Source organism: Ranitomeya variabilis, chromosome 2, assembly GCF_051348905.1.
Source record: "Ranitomeya variabilis isolate aRanVar5 chromosome 2, aRanVar5.hap1, whole genome shotgun sequence".
Classification (NCBI taxonomy): domain Eukaryota; kingdom Metazoa; phylum Chordata; class Amphibia; order Anura; family Dendrobatidae; genus Ranitomeya; species Ranitomeya variabilis.
In genome coordinates, this window is record NC_135233.1 from 861,433,875 (window position 1) to 861,454,637 (window position 20,763).

Here is a 20,763-nt window from a genome sequence, read left to right on the forward strand (position 1 = left end):
TGGTCCATTTAGGGTCGCCGCCGTCATTAACCCAGTAGCGTACCGATTGGAGCTTCCTACGGTGTATAAGATACACAACGTGTTCCACAGATCGTTGGTAAAAAAGACGGTGGGTCTTGTGGACGCGACACCAATGCCTTCTCCAGTCTTGGTGGATGGTAATTTGGAATTTGAAGTCTCCAAGGTGGTTGACTCTCGTGTAGTGCGCCGCACTTTACAGTACTTGGTACACTGGCGTGGTTATGGGCCTGAGGAAAGGTCCTGGGTACCAGCCTTGGACATTCATGCTGATCGGCTGGTTAGTATGTTTCACCGCCGCCATCCGGACAAGCCAGGTCCTATAAGTCGCGAGGGCCCTGGGGTCCCTCGTAGAAGGCGGGGTAATGTCATGTCGGACGCTGTTCATACTAGGGCATTCGACAGACAGCGGTAATTCCGCTTTTGTCCACTATGTGCTCAGTGGCGTCGGCTAGTTTTTGTCTAGCTGTTCAGGGGTTAATTTAGCTGGTGCTCGGATTGGAAGCTGGGCCACGCCCACTGCCTTTAAATAGTTCTTCTGAACATTGGGCGTCGTCGATTATAGCTTCTGTCTTGTGCTAGGTTATCTCGGTCTGGAGTGGTGAGCTAGGAGTTGGAGTATCGAATCTGGTGGTGTAGTTCCAGTTGTCTTATTTACTCCGTCCTATATTTGTATTTGTTTTGCCCTGTGCACTTATAGTATATTCCTGAGTGACTGCGGCGTGGTGCATATTTTTCCGTTATCCTTGTCTGTGCTTACTGTGGGTATTGGTGTGTGGTCTCTTCACTGGGTGGTGGGTGGTATTTCAGCCTAGGGTTGAAACAGGAGACAGGGTGAGGATGGAGGCCCAGACATTCACACCATCAGTGTAAACTCTGGGAGAGGGTCAGTCAGAGTTTCCCTAGTCTGAGGGAAATCGCAGGGGCCCGGGTTATTACTTCTTGCCTACCTAGGTTTCCCGTGACACCTTGGGTATTCAAAGACTTGTGGAGCGGCCCCTTGTCCGCCTGCCCCCACAGCAACCAGAGTCATCAGTGTAAAGTCATCGAGATTTAACGCCCCTGACCATGTTTGCTTATTCAGGTGTCAGTGGTGAAATGCACCCTGGCCGGCATCAGTTTTTTCAAGGAACAGGTGATGTTGTCTTTTAGAGAAGTAATGGTGACTGGGCAACTGGTACTGGGGGACTGCGATGGCCATCATTTTTCGGAAAATATCTGCATACATCAGGTGGAAAGGCAGCATTTCCATGGCCAACAGATTGGAGATGTTGGAGTTCAAGATCTGAGCTTTGACAGGTGTAGGAGGAAACATTATTTTATGTGACCACAGTTGCGGGACTGAGGGCTGGCTGTTGTGCTGAGAGAGTGTAATAATTATAGGGGATAACTCAGGAGACTCTTTGCGTGGAACAAGACAACTACAGGACACAGTTTTATAAGTGGTAAAGTCTATATTATCACACGGTGATTCAAACAGGTGCAGAGAGAAACTCAAGTCCACAACACTTGGTGTAAATATTAAACGCAGCTTAGCAGTCTATAGGAGACTTCAGAGGAAAATGCAATCAAGCAGAAAGTCTATGAAGCACAGTTATTCTTGAGGATACTTGACACGAATAAATCCTTGTCTTAGTCCAAACACAGATAGATAAGCTTATAAGGCAGTTCATATCATATCTTAGCTCAACCAGGGAGGCCTGGTTAATAGTCTCAGGTTTTTGCAGAGCAGAAACAGCTTACATGTCCAGCAAATGCAGATGGAAGTAAACATGAGCAGCAGATGAAGGAGGATTACTTGAAACTGGTGTATGCAGCAGGAACTCAGAGCAGAGTAGCAGGATCACCACACAGGTTCACTTCACAGGAGCAGGTATATAGCCAGGGAGTAATCAGAGGTCAGGAGCTGGATGCAAGGCAGAATACTCTAGCACAGACTGAAGGCTGGGGTGGAGTTTTATAGCAGGAAGACACAGTGCACATGAGACCAAAGAAGCCATCTTGGAAAAGGGCAGTAATGCACAAAAGGTAAAAAATGTTCAGAGTCCTGACATTACTCCCTCCTTAGAAGTGGCCTCAGGACGATCCTGGACCTGGTTTCTTAGAAAATCTCTGATGAAAACGAGAAATCTTCTGTTAGGCATTGATGTTTTCTACAGGTTCCCAAGAGTCTTCCTCAGGGGGATATCCCTGCCATCTTATCAGATATTGGAGCCGATTCCTGCGAATCCTGGAATCAACAATTTCCTCCACCACAAATTATTCTTGCCCATCAATCACCACAGGCTGCGGAGGTGGCACAACATGTCCCTGGAAGGTATTTGGAGATACAGGCTTTAGTAAAGATACATGAAAAACTGGGTGTACCTTCATACTCCTAGGCAGCTTCAGCCGGCAGGCCACAGAGCTCACAATACCATTGATCTTCAAAGGGCCAATGAATTTCTGTCCAAGTTTTTGTGAAGGAACGTTTAACTTCAGATTCTTAGTTGCTAACCACACGGAATCTCCTACCTTGAACATGGGTGCAGGTTTACGGAATCTATCAGCCGATCTCTTATAACGTTCTTGAGCTGTGGTCAGGGATTCCTTCAGAACCTCCAGATTTTGTCTCATCGCAGTCAGCCTTTCCTCCACTGCCGGAACCCGAGAATTAATTGGAGCCCTAGGTAAAATACACGGATGATAACCCAGATTGGCAAAGAAATGTGTAAATTTAGTGGAGGCGCTCTGAGAAGTATTATATGAAAATTCGGCAAACGGCAGCAACTCCAACCAATCATCCTGGAGATGGCTGACATAGCATCTTAGATATTGTTCCAGCGTCTGGTTGGTATGCTCAGTCTGACCATTTGTCTGGGAATGGTAAGTGGAAGAGAGACAGACATTAATATTGAGTGCAGAGCAAAACCCCTTCCAGAATCTTGAAGTGAATTGTACTCCACGGTCAGAGATGATCTCATCAGGTACCCCATGCAACCGAAAGACATTCTGTATAACCAAGTTCACTGTATCTTTAGCTGAGGGGAGGCCGGTGCATGGAACAAAATGAGCAGCTTTAGTCAGGCGATCAACTACCACCTTGATTGTATTCACGCCCCCTGATGTAGGCAGCTCCACAATAAAGTCCATTAATATAGACCCCCAAGGGCGGGATGGAACAGGTAATGGTTGTAGAAGACCCGTAGGTGCCACATGAGGAGTCTTGTAACGGGCACATACCTCGCAAGAGAGAACATAGTCCTTGGTATCCTTCAGGCAAGTTGGCCACCAGAAGAATCGGCTCAAGAACTCTTGTGTTTTCTGTATCCCCCTGTGACCAGCCAACTTGGAGTCATGTACCAACTTGAGGATCTGCAGACGGACGACCTCAGGGACGTAGATACGTCGATCTCTGAACCACATGCCACCCTTAAAGACAAAATTAATATCCACAGGTGGGTTGGCCAGAAATACATCACCGTCATAGGCCTCCCTGCACTCCTTCCACAAGTCCTGATCGTGGATAACTCCGATGAAATTGGCATCAGATAGAATGGTCTTGGACGGGGCTCCAGGTACGGAATCTGCAGCATGGATTCGAGATAAAGCATCAGCCTTTCCATTACGAGAACCTGGACGGTATGAGATAAAGTTAAATTGATTTAAAAATAAGTTCCAACGAGCCTGACGAGGAGAAAGACATCTAGCGGATCTAACGAACTCTAAATTGCGATGGTCAGTTAACACTATGATCTGTTGTGCAGCTCCTTGCAGATGATGCCTCCATTCTTTGAAAGCCGCAATAATAGCCAGCAATTCCTTGTCTCCCACGTCGTAATTCTTCTCTGCTGAGGTTAGTCTATGGGAAAAGAAAGCACAAGGATGGAGCAGACCTTCTCTCCAGTTCTTTGGGAGAGAATAGTCCCCAAAGCATTATCAGAAGCGTCCACCTCCACAATGAATGAAAGAGTTGGATCTGGGTGTATCAACAGCGGTGCTGATGTGAAACAGATCTTAAGCCGATCAAAAGCTTCTTGAGCCTGTGATGACCTCTTAAAGGGCTTTTCCTTCTTTGTCAAGGAAGTAATGGGACGGACAATATCAGAAAAATTTCGAATGAAGCGTCTGTAGAAATTTGCAAAACCAATAAAACGTTGGACCTCCTTAACGTTCTTGGGTACCGGCCAGTCAAGGATAGCCTGAATCTTACCAGATTCCATGTTCAGCCCCTGGGGAGAGATGATATAACCTAAGAACTGTATCTCAGAACGATGGAACTCGCATTTCTCCGGCTTGATATACAGATGGGTCTCTTTCAGACAACTTAAAACAGCTTTGACATGTTCTTCATGTTCCTGTAGAGAGTCAGAAAAGATTAGAATATCGTCCAAATAGATCACCACAAACTGGTCCAACAAATCTCTGAAAATGTCATTAGCAAGGTGTTGAAACGTTGCAGGGGCATTACAAAGCCCGAAGGGCATCACGAGATATTCAAAGTGTCCATACCGGCATCGTAATGCTGTCTTCCACTCATCCCCTGGACGAGTACGCACCAAATTATAAGCCCCACGAAGATCCAGTTTAGAGATCACCTTAGCATGGCGGACTCTTTCCAGTAATTCGGGAATCAGAGGCAAAGGGTATCGGTTTCGTACGGTTACCTTATTGAGTTCCCGATAGTCAACACAGGGTCTCAGGGTCCCATCCTTCTTCTTTACAAAAAATATAGGTGCCCCTGCTGGTGAGGAAGAAGGACGCATGAAGCCTTTGGCCTGATTTTCATCAATATACTCCTTTAAGGCTTGAAGCTCAGGTGCCGCCAAAGGGTATACATTACCAAAAGGAATAGCTGCCCCAGGAAGCAGCTCAATGGGACAGTCATAATGCCTGTGTGGAGGAAGCTGATCTGCATTCTTCTTGTCACAGATGTCAGAGAACTCTTTATATGCTGGAGGTAAAGAAAATACCTGTACATGTGGTTCCGTAGCCGTGGACTCAGGAACAGCTTCTGTTAACGCTGAGTTGCTCCTTGTTGGAAAGATAATCTCCTTGGTCTCCCAGTTGATAATTGGGTTCTGAGAACGCAACCAAGGAATGCCTAAAATCACAGGAAAATGAGAAGAAATTAGCATGAAAGAAAGTTGCTCCTGATGATTAGGCTCCAACAAAATTTCAAGGGGTACGGTCTCCTGATCCACAGGCCCAGAGATTAAAGGTGACCCATCCACTGTTTCCATGGTAATTGGAGAGGCTCTTTGCTGAATTTCAATACCATGTTCCTTGGCAAATGCGATATCCATGAAATTGCCACCTGCACCTGAGTCAATCATAGCTGCACTGGAAATCCACTGTCCTGAACACAGGATCTTAATAGGGAGAGAACAGTGAGAGTTCTTCTCCTTCAGCTCCTTGGGGGGTGAAGTCATAGAAAGTGAATGGAAATAGCCGGATTACTTACGGTAATGCTCTTTTAATGAGTCCATGACAGCACCCACTGGAGAGATAGGGATCTGCCCCAAGGAACAGGAAACCTACAGAGACATAAAAGGGGGCGGTCCCCCTCTCCTCCTCAGTTTAATTTCAGAGTACCCGAAGGACCGCCAGTGTTAGTCAACCATCACAATGTATCATCAGAATATAAACTTCATAGAAGTAATTACATTGGCTTTTATTAGGGAGGGATGTGACTGGGTGCTGTCATGGACTCATTAAAAGAGCATTACCGTAAGTAATCCGGTTATTTACCCTTCGCCATGACAGCACCCACTGGAGAGATTTCCAGAGACCAACACCTAGGGGGGGACCACCGTGCTGAGGATAGTCCTGCCAAAGTGTAGGTCAGAGTCGGAAGACAGGTCAAGCCTGTAGTGATTATAGAAAGTGGAAGGAGCCAACCAAGTTGCAGCCTTACATATATCCTCGATTGGCACGTTCCCTTTTTCGGCCCAGGAAGAAGCCATGGCTCTGGTGGAATGTGCTTTGATACCCTCCGGAGGTTCTTCATTTTTCATGGAATAGGCCAACCGGATAGCGTCTCTTATCCACCTGGATAATGTTGCTCTTGTGACTCCATATCCTTTCTTTTTGCCCTGGAAGGATATGAACAGAGCCCTACTCTGCCTCCAACTACTAGTTTTCTCAATATATTGCAAAACTACTCTCCTGACGTCTAGAGTATGAAATTTTTGTTCTTCAGGAGTAGAGGGGTCTTTAAAGAAAGTAGGAAGATGTATCTCTTGTGACCTGTGGAACTTCCCTGCTACCTTAGGAAGGTATAAGGGGTCCGGTTTTAAGATTAGTCTGTCATGAAATGTGAGAAGGTAAGGTTGATCTATCGACAAGGCCTGAATGTCGCTGACTCTTCTAGCCGATGTTAAGGCTACTAAGAAGGCTGTTTTTAACGACAAGTGTTTCAAAGATGCTGTGTCTATAGGCTCAAATGGAGATTCTGTTAGAGAGTCTAAGACTAGATTTAGATCCCAAGGAGCTACCCTAGGTATGTGGACAGGAGTAACTCGTTCACAGGCCGTGATGAAGCGGGATACCCATTTATTACCAGCAATATTATGGCCATAGAGGGCACCCAGAGCAGACACCTGGACCTTTAGTGTGTTAACTGACAGACCTAACTCTTTCCCCTTCTGTAGAAATTCTAGTATAGATTTTATTGGGACTTCAGAGGGGTTTGAACTAGTATGGAACTGAAGAAACTTCTTCCATACTTTGGTGTAAATTTTTGTTGTAGATGGTTTCCTGCTAAGCAGGAGTGTATCAATTAGGCCTTTTGAAAACGCCCTGGAATTTAATATCTGCCTTTCAAATTCCAGGCCGTCAGGTGTAGGCTGTCCACCTGAGGGTGGAAGAAAGGTCCCTGAGAGAGAAGGTTTGGGATTGAGGGAAGCACCCAAGGATCCGTCACCGACATTGACCGCAGGCACGAGAACCATGGTCTCTTGGGCCAGAATGGCGCTATCAGTATTACTCTGGCCTGCTCTTCCCTGATCTTCCGTATTACTTGTGGAAGCAGAATTATCGGAGGGAAAGCATACGCTAGCTTGAATTGCCAGGGTGTTTGAAGAGCATCTAGAATGTCCGGGTGATCTGCACGGGACCGAGATGCGAATTTCTGGACTTGTTTGTTTTGTTTTGTAGCGAACAGGTCTATTTGGGGCTTGCCCCATAACAATATTATTTTGTGGAAAATGTGAGGATTGAGACACCATTCTCCTTGATGAAGAGTGTGTCGACTTAGAAAGTCCGCTTGTTGATTGCCCTCTCCTTTGATGTGGACTGCCGAGAGGGACAACAGATGCTTTTCGGCTAGGATTAAGGTACTGTTTGCGGAAGACATTAGAGCGTCTGATCTTGTGCTGCCTTGTTTGTTTAAATACGCCACTGTCGTAGTGTTGTCTGAACAGATTCTGACGTGGCTTCCTCGTAGCTGTGGGAGAAATTGACGCAGTGCATAGTTTACCGCATTAAATTCTTTCAGGTTTGATGAATATAAATCCTCATTCTTATCCCAGGTTCCCTGGCAGAATCTATCTCCCATGTGTGCGCCCCACCCGTGGGGACTAGCGTCCGTAGTTATCGTGTGGGATGGTGATATTACCCAAGGGACACCCCCCGCTAGGTTGTCTTTATCTAGCCACCACTCTAAGGAAGATAAGACTTTCTCGGATAAAGTTATTTTTGATTCAAGGTGCCCCAGAAATTCTCTGTTCCCGAAGTATCTGATGTTGTAATGTTCGGGTATGAAGTTGTGCCCACTGAACGGCTGGAGTACAGGAGGAGAGGGATCCTAGCAAGGACATTTCTGCTCTCAGGGACATTTGAGGTTTGTGAATGACCGCCACTACTTTACCCTCTATAAGAGATATTTTTTCTTGGGGAAGTAGACATTTTTGTTTTATGGAATCTAGATTGAACCCCAAAAATGTCTGAAGAGAGAGTGGGATGAGTCTGGATTTTTTATAGTTGACGATCCAGCCCAGGCTTTCTAAGGACGAGACAGTGTCAGCTAATCGTTCCGCACACTGAAGGGACGAATTTCCTACAACTAAAAAATAATCTAAGTAGGGAATGATTAATGTGTCTCTCTGGCGAAGGTAGGCCATTACTTCTAACATTACCTTCGTGAAGATCCTGGGTGCCGTGGAGAGACCGAAGGGCATGGCTGTATACTGGAAATGATGAATCTCCCCCTCAAGAGTTACTGCCACTCTTAAGTATTTTTGATACCTACTATGGATAGGGAGATGGTAGTAGGCATCCTTTAAATCAATGCCGCCCATTTTACAATTTGGAAAAAGGAGCTTAATGGCCGATCTAATAGACTCCATTTTAAACGTATAATTTTTAATAAACGTATTGAGTTTTCTAAGATTTATAATTGTTCGAAATGAACCGTCGGGTTTAGGGATTAAAAATAACGGAGAGTAGAACCCTCTACCTTCTTGTCCCTTTGGCACCCTAACTAAAACATTTTTAACTATAAGACTTCTAATTTCCAGTTCAAGGGCCTTCTGTTGCACTGGTGAGGAAAGGGCTGTTAAAATAAAGGAATCATGGGGAATTTGGAGGAATTCTATTTTCATTCCTTCCTTAATAATATTTAGCACCCAGGAACTTGACGTGATTTTTCGCCATTGGGGAAAGAAAAATTTTAACCTACCCCCTACTGGGGTGTCTGGTGTTTCAGAATTTATTGTCTCTACGGAAGGGCGGGCCTTTAAACATAGTGCCACCCTGTTTTCCCTCTCTCGTGGCCCATCGTGACGATCTTTCATTTTGTGTTCTTTTCCCGAACGGCCTCTTGCTAAAGGTCTTCCTATAGAAAGGAATTGAGGGGTCAGGGAAGGCTTTTTTCCTCTCTTTTGCTTTTTTGAGGATCTCGTCTAATGCTTTCCCAAACAAAAACTCACCCTCACACGGAATAGCACAGATCTTAGCCTTTGACTGCGTATCCCCCTTCCAGCTCTTCATCCATAACGCACGTCTGGCATTATAAATCAGACCGGCTGATCTTGCTGCAAGGCGAAGAGAGTCAGCTGAAGCATCGGCCATGAATGCTGCTGCACCTCTAATTAGTGGTATCGCATCCCGCAATTTTTGTCTGGAGACCCCCTGTTCGATCTGTTGATCCAGCTGATCAATCCAAACAAGCATGGATCTAGCAGTGCATGTACTGGCAATTGATGGTTTAAATATGCCCGTGGAAGCTTCCCATGATCGTTTTAGTGACGATTCTGCCTTCCGATCTAGAGGATCAGAAAGTAGGCCCGCATCCTCTACTGGTAGAGCTGACTGTTTTGAGGTGGAGGCGACTGCAGCGTCCACCTTAGGGATTTTAGTCCATGAAATTAACTCCTCATCATTAAAGGGGTACTTCCTTTTGGAGGCTGACGGGAGAAAACCTCTCTGGTCCTGTTTCTCCCACTCCCTCTTAATCAGTGCCTTAACCGCAGGAATTACTGGGAATGCTCTTCTCTTCCTCTCTGCCAACCCTGCAAACATGATGTCTTGTGCAGTTTGGTCGTCTTTTGCATCCTCACAACCTATAGTATTCCTGATGGATTTTACTAGGTTGTCCACCCCATCAAGGGGAAAACAAGCTCGACCCTCAATGTCGGATTGTGTCGAGGAAGAGGATGATGCCTGCGAGGAGTCTGAGTGGATAACGCCTTCCTCCTCGGACTCAGAGCTGGATATAGCCTTTTCTTTCCCGGATTTTTTAGGGGGGGTACTGGCTTGTGAGATGGCCTGTAATTCCTCTCTAATTATGGCCCGTATATCTGTGACCGACATAGATGGACTCTGCATTGTTTCCGCCATACATTGATTGCAGAGTTTTTTGGGGTGGGAATCTGGGAGAGGCTCGTCACATAACGCACACTGTTTGTGCTTAGATTTCTGTCTCTTTTTGGCCTGGGAGAAGAAGACATTTGTGGAAAAGGGTGTCAGCTTTATAGGCAGAGGGGAAATTACACTCACCCAGTGAAGCTGTACGGTACCGAAATAGGAGGCTGCGACTTTCTGGATCTTGAATCCTTGGTCTCACTCCTGTGGCTGGCATCTGAGGACCTTCTGCTGGCTGGCTCACCTGCTGGGTCCACTGTTTTGCCTGGGGACGACATGTTGCATCGCCTGTGCGTTTGCAACTTCCCCCTTTTTATAGGCCAAGATCCGGTCAGTTTCCCTTTTTTTTTTTTTTTTTTCTCCACAGCGGTGTACTGCGCATGCGCGAAACCGCGCTTTCCCTCACCGCTGTGTGAGTGACCCGGAAGTGTTCTCATACCTCCGGGTCAGTATGGGGATTCTTACACCGCTCCACGCATGTGCGGCCGCCATCTTATCCCGGCCTGCGTTATGGAGCGGTGTACCGGCTGCCGCTGCAGCTGTGCCGCAGATCCCGGACCTTTTACCTGCTGGCCCGCATCTGGAGCCTCTTCAAGGCCGCACCTCTGCAGCGTTGCTCTGTGGAATCGGGCGGCGTCTTCCCGGACCCAGCCATCCCACATGCCGGACAGACGAGGGGGGAGCCGTCTAACGGAGTCTCCCCCGACGCTGCTTCTGGACTGCATCCCCTGCCGTTCCCGCAGAAACCGCACAGGCGGATGCTCCTAGCCCAGGTATGATCTTCTGTAGTTTTCTCAGAGATCCTGTCCCCTGGGAACAGGAAACCTAAACTGAGGAGGAGAGGGGGACCGCCCCCTTTTATGTCTCTGTAGGTTTCCTGTTCCTTGGGGCGGATCCCTATCTCTCCAGTGGGTGCTGTCATGGCGAAGGGTAAAACAGCGTTTAAAGGCAGGCTACATTCAGAGATGTCAGATTCATCATCACAGTTGTCATACTCCCCTACTGCTGCTAGCACCTTGTTAGGCCGTCTAGGACACGTAGGACAATTGATCAAGAAGTGGTCAGACTGGCCGCAGTAGAAACATAGACTTTCACGAAGGCGATGCTCCCGGCGCTCATTGATCTCGCGTCTCTGAACGGAATCAATTTGCATGGACACCTCCTCCACTTCCCGAGATGTTTTACCTGCAGGCTCTTTGGAACGAAGGGAAAAGTTAGAAATACGGTTATATGCAGCAAATTTCTCCTGCCTACGCTCAGTAAGGCGAATGTCTATGCGCACCCAATGCTGTATAAATGTCTCTAGCTCTTGTGGTGACTCAGAGCGAGCTAGTTCATCTTTTATAATACTAGACAGACCCCTTTTAAAAATAGGCAACTGTGCATAACTGTCCCAATTGGTATCTACCGCTAATCTCCTGAATTCAGTGGCATACTCAATAACAGAACGTTTAGCCTGGCGTAAAGACAACAAAGCACATTCAGCGTTTGCACGGTGATTAGGGTCATCAAACATTAATGCCATAGCGGCCAAGAAATCATCCAAGTCATTTAACCGTGGGTCACGAGACTCAATCATCGGATTCGCCCAGGCGAGCGCTCGGGAGGTCAGTAGCATTATTACACACAATACTTTGGATCTATCAGTAGGAAAACGGTCAGCATGCACATCAAAATATAGCATACATTGATTCACAAAGCCACGAAATTTGTCGCGATCACCATTAAATCTGAATGGGGGCAACTTAGGTGGGCTAGCTGGTGGCGGTTGCCCAGAGGGTAAAGTCACTTGTGCAGCTATTTGCGTGCTTATGTCCTGAAAAGCCCGTCCATACTGGGACTCTATGCCTGCAAGTTTGTTTTCCTGGGCTGCCATGCGGTTGCTTAAGTCATGCAAAGTTTGTCGAAACACTTGTTGATTGTGTTCAAAGCTTCCAAACTTCTTTTGCAGACCTTCCACATCTTTCTGCAGTGATCTAATTATGGAAAACACCTGCTCTAATCTGCTTTCTGCAGTCATTGTTCCAGCAGTCTCCATTTTTTTTTTTTAGGCTAGAGTATCCTGTAATAATTATAGGGGATAACTCAGGAGACGCTTTGAGTGGAACAAGACAACTACAGGACACAGTTTTATAAGTGGTAAAGTCTATATTATCACACGGTGATTCAAACAGGTGCAGAGAGAAACTCAAGTCCACAACACTTGGTGTAAATATTTAACGCAGCTTAGCAGTCTATAGGAAACTTCAGAGGAAAATGCAATCAAGCAGAAAGTCTATGAAGCACAGTTATTCTTGAGGATACTTGATATGAATAAATCCTTGTCTTAGTCCAAACACAGATAGATAAGCTTATAAGGAAGTTCAAATCATATCTTAGCTCAACCAGGGAGGCCTGGTTAATAGTCTCAGGTTTTTGCAGAGCAGAAACAGATAACATGTCCAGCAAATGCAGATGGAAGTGAACACGAGCAGCATATGAAGGAGGATTACTTGAAACTGGTGTATGCAGCAGGAACTCAGAGCAGAGTAGCAGGATCACCACACAGGTTCACAGGAGCAGGTATATAGCCAGGGAGTAATCAGAGGTCAGAAGCTGGATGCAAGGCAGAATACTCTAGCACAGACTGAAGGCTGGGGTGGAGTTTTATAGCAGGAAGACACAGTGCACATGAGACCAAAGACGCCATCTTGGAAAAGGGCAGTAATGCACAAAAGGTAAAAAATGTTCAGAGTCCTGACAGAGAGGTTGGAGTAGGGCGAACACAACAAACTTCTGGGCTGTGATTGAGGTGCAGGCAGAGATGTTATGGTGGATGGAGAAAAATGTGGTGCGCTCTGTGAAACAAAAAATCAGGCATCATCACTTCTATAACAGCTGATACCTCTCATTCACCCTAACTGTAGGGGGTAAACAAATAGAGGTTCTGTGGCCGGAGACCTGTTTGAGAACACTTGCCACGGTGACGGAGGAAGAAATAGCATATGCGGTTGATGGGACGGCTGGTGGTTGTCAAGGCCCGCTAATCCGCATTTTAGTGCAGTGAAATTCCCAGACTAATGTATGTTGATCGTGCATGTGCCAGTTCATGCATTTAGTAGTCAAATTATTCCAATTTTTGCCTTTACCGAGTTGTTTTTGCAAAGTTGGCAGACAACATGAGTTGGGGCATCCTTTGTGGTCTCAACAAAGGCCCAGGCTAGCCAAACCTTGCCGTCCCTGCGAACTACAGACCGGTGACCGCTGGTGGCCACAGTCAGAGTTGTGGCTGAGGATGCAGTGCTGGTTGTGGTTGCATCACTCCGTGTCTGTGCGGCAAAGTAACCTCATCTTCCTCCTCTGCTGAGCTCCTCAGCTGCGTGCCTCTGTGTGCCTTTGGGTTCACACCAAGAGGAATCTACAACCTCATCATAATCCTGTATGTCCTCACACTCCTTGCCCCGAGAGTCACCATCGTCCTCTTCCTGCCCTGCCTGCACAGTACAGTCTGCGTGCGCCTTGGATATCGGAGTCTCATCAGGACCACCTCCATCTCTGGGGGTTAACGCCTGGTGACGAGGGTCTGGATTCTGCTTGGATGCTACTTTATCATGGATCCAACTAAAAAAAAACTTGGCCATCGGTGCAGATGCTTTCCTCCTCTTGATTTTGTGAATCTTTGGAGCAGTCCTCCGATGCCCATGAAATAGAATGTGTGAACAACTCTGCAGACTCGCCCTTCTGTGGTTCCCCAGTCAGTTGGGCAGTTGAAGAGTTGTGACATGGGGGGAAACAAGGGTAATTGGGTTGCCACCTCTGAGGATTGTACTGTGTGTGATGTTAAGGTGGAGAAAGAGGAGGAGAGGTCACTTGATGCAGCGCTTGCCATCCACTGGAGCACATGCTCTTTCTGGCCTTCATCTACAAGGCTTACTGCTGTGCGGCAGCCAAATAAAGGCAGTTGAGCAGCTCGTCCAGTAACAGATGTTGTCAGTTTTCTATGGAATGGACGAGACGGTGTTTGTTCGGTAGAGCTTTTAGTAACATTACCACCTAACTTACGTGTACGTCGAACACCAATCCCATTTTTATTTCCATCATGACCTTGCTTTTTCCCACTCATGTTGGATATATCCTTCCCCTCTTTTAACCAGCTGTTTCACAACTCTAGGCCCATACCTGTCAGTCACATGTCACTAAATTAACAATCAGTATTTCTTTGCTGAAATAGTGTATTTGGACCACACTATTAATAGAAAGGATTAGATTCAGAAATGTGGCCTCCTGCCTGCACCACAGCATTAGCACAAACGATTTTGATTAGGAAATGTGGCCTCCTGCCTGCATCACAATATTAGCACAAATACATCAGATTAGGAAATGTGGCCTCCTGCCTGCACCACAATATTATCACATATGATTTTGATTAGGAAATGTGGCCTCCTGCTTGCAGCACAATATTAGCACACATGATTTTGATTAGGAAATGTGGCCTCCTGCCTGAACTACACTATTAAAGGGAACCTGTCACCCCCAAAATCGAAGGTGAGCTAAGCCCACCAGCATCAGGGGCTTATCTACAGCATTCTGTAATGCTGTAGATAAGCCCCCCGCTGTATCCTGAAAGATAAGAAAAAGAGGTTAGATTATACTCACCCAGAGGCGGTCCCGGTAGGATGGGAGTTGCGGTCCGGTCTGGGGCCTCCCATCTTCTTACGATGACGTCCTCTTCTTGTATTCATGCTGCGGCTCCGGCGCAGGTGTACTTTGTCTGCCCTGTTGAGGGCAGAGCAAAGTCCTGCAGTGCGCAGGAGCCGGGCCTCTCTGACCTTTCCCAGCGCCTGCAAACTGCAGTACTTTGCTCTGGGTGGGCTTAGCTCACCTTCGATTTTGGGGGTGACAGGTTCCGTTTAAACCAGTTAGATGCTGGAAGGTCGATTTCACACAGGATCATATCTAGCTGACAATAAACCACCTATCTAACTACTTGCAACAGCAGCAGCCTCTCTGCACTGTTAAACTGAGAAAATGGCACCACCAAAACAACATGTCCACATTTTATACGGAGAGGAACATGTGACTTGTTCAGCCAATGACAGAAGCCCTTGTGTCTGAACGTTGTAGATGGTTTCTGTGCCCTGATTGGCTATCGGAATCTCCACACATTAAGTTAATAAAATAAATAAAAAAATAATAACAGTTCACTGCTCCCCTAATAAAACATGTGCCCCTCTGCTCATTATACAGCAACACTATCCTAGCCAAAGTCCTAATAAAAGCATTAGTGGAAACACAATGATTTACCGAAATGCGCCTGAATGTTGCCGATTTTGAGGGAAAATGCTCGGGAATCCGAACACGAATCTGCATGTGCTACATTTGCACCGAATATGAGATTGGAGAACGTTTTCCAAACAAGTTCGCTCATCTCTAGTAGTAATGGTAGTTACGATTGCAGCATTTATAAAAGGGCTGGATGATTTCCTCTATACACATAACATTATGGGTTATAAATAATTTACAGAATGTAGAACTGGTGGAGAAAGGTTGAACTTGATGGACCGGTGTCTTTTTCTATCCTACTTATGGTAACTATGTAAACAGATGACGGCTCTCTGCTGTTCTGTCTGCATATATTTGCCTTTTTATCATGTCTGTGACACACTGTAGAGCAGGGGAGGTGAGGAGGGGCTGGTAGTGCGGTGTCAGGAAGAAGAGGAAAGACTTTCTTCTTGTGGTGAGAGCGTTTACAGGACATCGGCCACCGATTTACATATCAGCCTGGCTGCAGAAGTCTCATGTGTAATATCCTTCACAGGAGGCGGCTATGTCACCACGATCAGGAAATAGCAGAGCTCTGGATGCAATGTATTTTGTGCATCTAAAATGCGTCGTTCTAATCATGCAGGTGTCCACTGAACCGTGTGGATTTACCGCATTCAATACATATCAATTGTGGAAATTTCGGTTGCGGGGACTAGCATCTCCACTGTACATAATTGACATACTATGGCTGGTAAACCCGCACCGCAGGTGAATTTACACAGCGTCAAATAGAAGAACAGTGGGCATGGGGTACCTATAACTCCCGTCCATTGTGCTTGTAACCTAGAACGCAGCATTTTGGGCAAAGCGCAGGTGAGCTGCATCCAAAATGCTTCTATTCCAGGATCGTGGGTACGTACTCTGGGACGTAACGACAGACGGTATTGCGACTTCCTGGTAGTATACAGTATATATAAAAAAGGAAGTATAAAGTGTGTGTGTGCGTCTCTAAACATATGTACATACACACAGTATACAGTATATACAGCAGGCAATGTATATAATGCAGGCAGTATATAGGGCAGGGTGTACACCACAGGCAGTATAGAAAACACAGGCAGTATATACAGGGAAGGCACTATATACACAACAGACAGTATGAGAAATAAACAAACACGGGGCCAAGGCAATGCATACGGTATCTATCAACTAGAAGGTTTCTAGGGGTATGACGATAATAACAGTGACATATAGGGGCATGGAAGAGAATGGCTTACCATTCGGGTCAATGCAATAGAACCAAGAAAGGAAAATCCGAATGAGAGGTAAGAAGGTAATGACCTCACAGCGCATTGATTTCTACCAGTATTGGACACAGGTTGCAAGCTTTGCAGGTGCCATGATTTTCATGGATATTCGCACATTCATTTAATCCCTGCTTTCTGAGCATTTTGTCTGGTACAGTGTGTATTTTGAGTGGTTTACAATTAAAAAATTGTAATTTTTCAAGGAAAGAGCAGGCACTCTTTCCTGTTGTTAGTGCCACCTCCTCACCAATTGTTTCGATAAAGGAGTTTTATTTTTCCATCCAGCCCTTATTGTCATTACCTTCTTACCTCTAATTCAGATTTTCCTTTCTTGGTTCTACAACAGACAGTACATACAGTGCAGGCAGGGTGTACAATACAGGCAGTATATACAGTGCAGGCAGCGTGTATACTACAGGAAGTATATACAGTGAAGGCAGGGTGTACAGTACAGGAAGTATATACAGTGCAGGCAGCGTGTATACTACAGGAAGTATATACAGTGAAGGCAGGGTGTACAGTACAGGAAGTATATACAGTGCAGGCAGGGTGTACACCACAGGCAGTATATACAGTGCAGGCAGGGTGCACACCACATGCAGTATATGCAGTGCAGGCAGGGTGCACATTTCATGCAGTATATGCAGTGCAGGCAGGGTGTACACCACAGGCAGTATATACAGTGCAGGCAGGGTGTACACCACAGGCAGTATATACAGTGCAGGCAGGGTGTACACCACAGGCAGTATTTACAGTGCAGGCAGGGTGTACACCACAGGCAGTATATACAGTGCAGGCAGGGTGTACACCACAGGCTGTATATACAGTGCAGACAGTATACACAGTGCAGGCAGGGTGTACAGCACAGGCAGTACATACAGTGCAGGCAGGGTGCACACCACAGGCTGTATATACAGTGCAGGCAGGGTGTACACCACAGATAGTATACACAGTGCAGGCAGTATATACAGTGCAGGCAGTATATACAGTGCAGGCAGGGTGTACACCACAGATAGTGTTGAGGAGAGCCCCAAGATCAAATACTTAATTAACCTCAAGATATAAGAGATTGAGAGAAGCAACCCATAACGTGTATTGTTTAACCTTACATAAGTTTTCTCAGATCAAAGTGAGACACTAAAGATGGCTGCCATTTCCTGTATCAGCATGCCATGTGCTGGTATCCAAGATGACGCCCACCCTGATGACCTCATGGATCCACCCACAGTGACGTCCACCCTGATGACCTCATGGACCAACCCACCCTGATGACCTCATGGATCCGCCCATGGACTTGCTCATTGCCCAACCCACTAACCAATGGAATACATCCGATCACTCCCTCAAGACGTCAGCGTTTCCACTATGTACCAAATCCGTGGAAGCTTCCTACGCTCTTAAACAGGCCATACAGTCTGCACCAGCTCTTGGAATCCCAAATTCTGATATCATCTTAAGACATCCGGTTCTTTTAATGGCTCCATACTACATAAAAGCTATTCTAGGCCAGACTCAACCTAAACACCTGTCGCTACAGTGTCATGTGAGACTCCAATGTTCCCTCTTGGTCCGGATAATGTCACTCTTGTCCACTGCACCATCCTTAACCCGTCCACGCTGCTTCCTCTTTCCAGAGGGGATGTGGATGATGATGCTGATGCTCTCGGTGAAGATGCTTCTACACACTCAAAGGAGGATCATGACTGTCTTGAACAAATGCAGGAAGAAGCAGCCTCCAAGAAAAAACGTGTCTGAAGACCCATTCCCACATGCTGACCTGATGTTCTTCACTGATGGTTCCAGATTTGCAGATGAAACAGGAAGGTTCCATATGGGATATGCCGTGGTTACACATGACCAGGTCATCTCAGCCAGATCCCTACCACCGCACATGTCTGCACAAGAAGCGAAACTTAAGGCTTTGACGTTGGCTTGTCAGGAAGCGACAGAGAAGGTGGTCAACATCTACACGGATTCAAGATACGCTTTCGGAGTGGCTCATGACTTCGGCAGTATCTGGGCAGCCAGAGGTTACCTAACGTCCAGTGGAACTCCTGTAAAACATGTTGCTATCATACAAGAACTTGTGGCCGCTCTAGATCTACCTTTGGAGGTTGCAGTGATCAAGATCAAAGCTCACAGGAGATTGGATCCAGAAGCAAGGGGAAACTTCTTTGCTGACAAAACAGCAAAGACTTATGCTGCGGATCCATTTGGGAAAGAGAAAGCAGCGGTGTACGTGTCACAAGACACTGAAGAAGGGACTAAAGGCTCTCTTATGAGGATTATCCATCTACATCAAGACAAGACATCAGATGATGAAAAGAAGTCATGGCAAGAAGGAGGAGCTAAAAAAGGATGAAGATGGAGTCTGGAGGGTGAACAAAAAGCTCTGTCTACCCCGTAATCTGTACCCCTCGGTGACAGAATGGGCACACGGTATCATCCACAGAGGCAAGAATCGGATGAATGACCTGATTTGGAAGACTTACATGGCACCTGGGATCTCTACTGTCACCCAAAAATATTGCAAGTCCTGCCTTGTGTGTGCAACATGTAATCCAGCACCGCCTCAGAAAGTTACTCAGAAACATTTGGCTAAACCACTCTATCCCTTTCAGAGGATTCAGATTGATCACATTCAAATGCCAAAAGTAGGGAAGTACAAAAATGTACTGGTAGTGACTGACATGTTCTCAGGATGGCCCGAAGCCTATCCAGTAACCAACATGACTGCCAGAGTGACTGTTAAGAGCCTGATGACTGAAGTAGTATGCAGATATGGGGTCCCAGAGGTAATTGAGAGTGACCAAGTACCCGCATTCATTGTAGCACTGACTAAGGGACTATGGACATTGGTGGGAGCTGATTTGGGTTTACATACTCCATATCACCCACAGAGCAGTAGGAACGTAGAAACACTGAATGGCACCTTCAAAAATAAAATACTGAAAGCCAGTTAGGAGGTCAGACTTGGACAGACATTTTGCCCGTTGCCTTATGCTCAGTCAGAAACACTGCTAGGGGTCCCACTAAACTCACACCATTCGAGATTCTTTTTGGGGGGCCTCCAAGGTTGGGTCAATATTTTCCACAACAGCTAGCCTTAGGAAGTGATACTCTTGTAAATTATGTAATTGCCCTTACTAAAGAACTGTCAGTAACACATGTACAAGTTTTATCATCCATTCCAGGTCCAGATTCCAGTGAAGGTACCCATACTTTCCAACCTGGTGACTACATGCTGGTAAAGATGTTCATCAGAAAGACATCCCTGGAGTCGAGATTTGATGGTCCCTACCAAGTGCTCCCGACTACTACTACTTTGGTCAGGGTTGCTGATCGCCTCCTGGATCCATCTCTCACATTGTAAACGTGTTAGACAGTTAGGGACAGAGTAGGATCTGACCTGCATGTCAAAGTCCGGCTACAAAGGGAGGTTTTCCACAAGGGAAAACTTGTCTCAAACTGGTGAAAACTCCAATTCCCCCCTCCCGGGCGAGACGGTCAGATCTAGGATGTGTACATCAGGGTTAGTCGCATGTGTATTTTATGTAACCATGGAGATAGGAGATTGGAGAGTAGTAGATCCAGCAGGTAGAAAAGTCCCGAGGACACTGGTAACGCGCTCTGATATATCTCCTGATATACCCATAATTGTTCACACATTCTCTGGTGTCTATAGCATCTGAATTGTCATGAAGCCTCTGATGTCATAGTGACACTTAACACCGGTGGATTAGGGAACAACGGTGGGATGAAGAAAAAAAAAAAAAAGGTTAATAAAGTATTTAGGGGGGACTGTTGAGGAGAGCCATAAGATCAAATACTTAATTAACCTCAAGATATAAGAGATTGAGAGAAGCAACCCATAACGTGTATTGTTTAACCTTACATAAGTTTTCTCAGATCAAAGTGAGACACTAAAGATGGCTGCCATTTCCTGTATCAGCATGCCATGTGCTGGTATCCAAGATGACGCCCTCCCTGATGACCTCTCGGATCCACCCACAGTGACGCCCACCCTGATGACCTCATGGACCAATCCACCCTGATGACCTCATGGATCCGCCCATGGACTTGCTCATTGCCCAACCCACTAACCAATGGAATACATCCGATCACTCCCATTTTAGAGCTAACCGAGCCCCCTTTACAGGGGTTATATAAACCTGTGTTCTGACTAAATAAAGCCCCTTGGAGCTGAGCCATAGATTGATCAAGGAGAGTTTACATCCGACTGTGTGGTGTGTTTTTTTGGTGCGCACCTGATCAATGTCCATTAGGCCAGGAGTAGGCAACGAGTGAACATTTATTAATTGTTCAACCTAACAATAGTATATACAGTGCA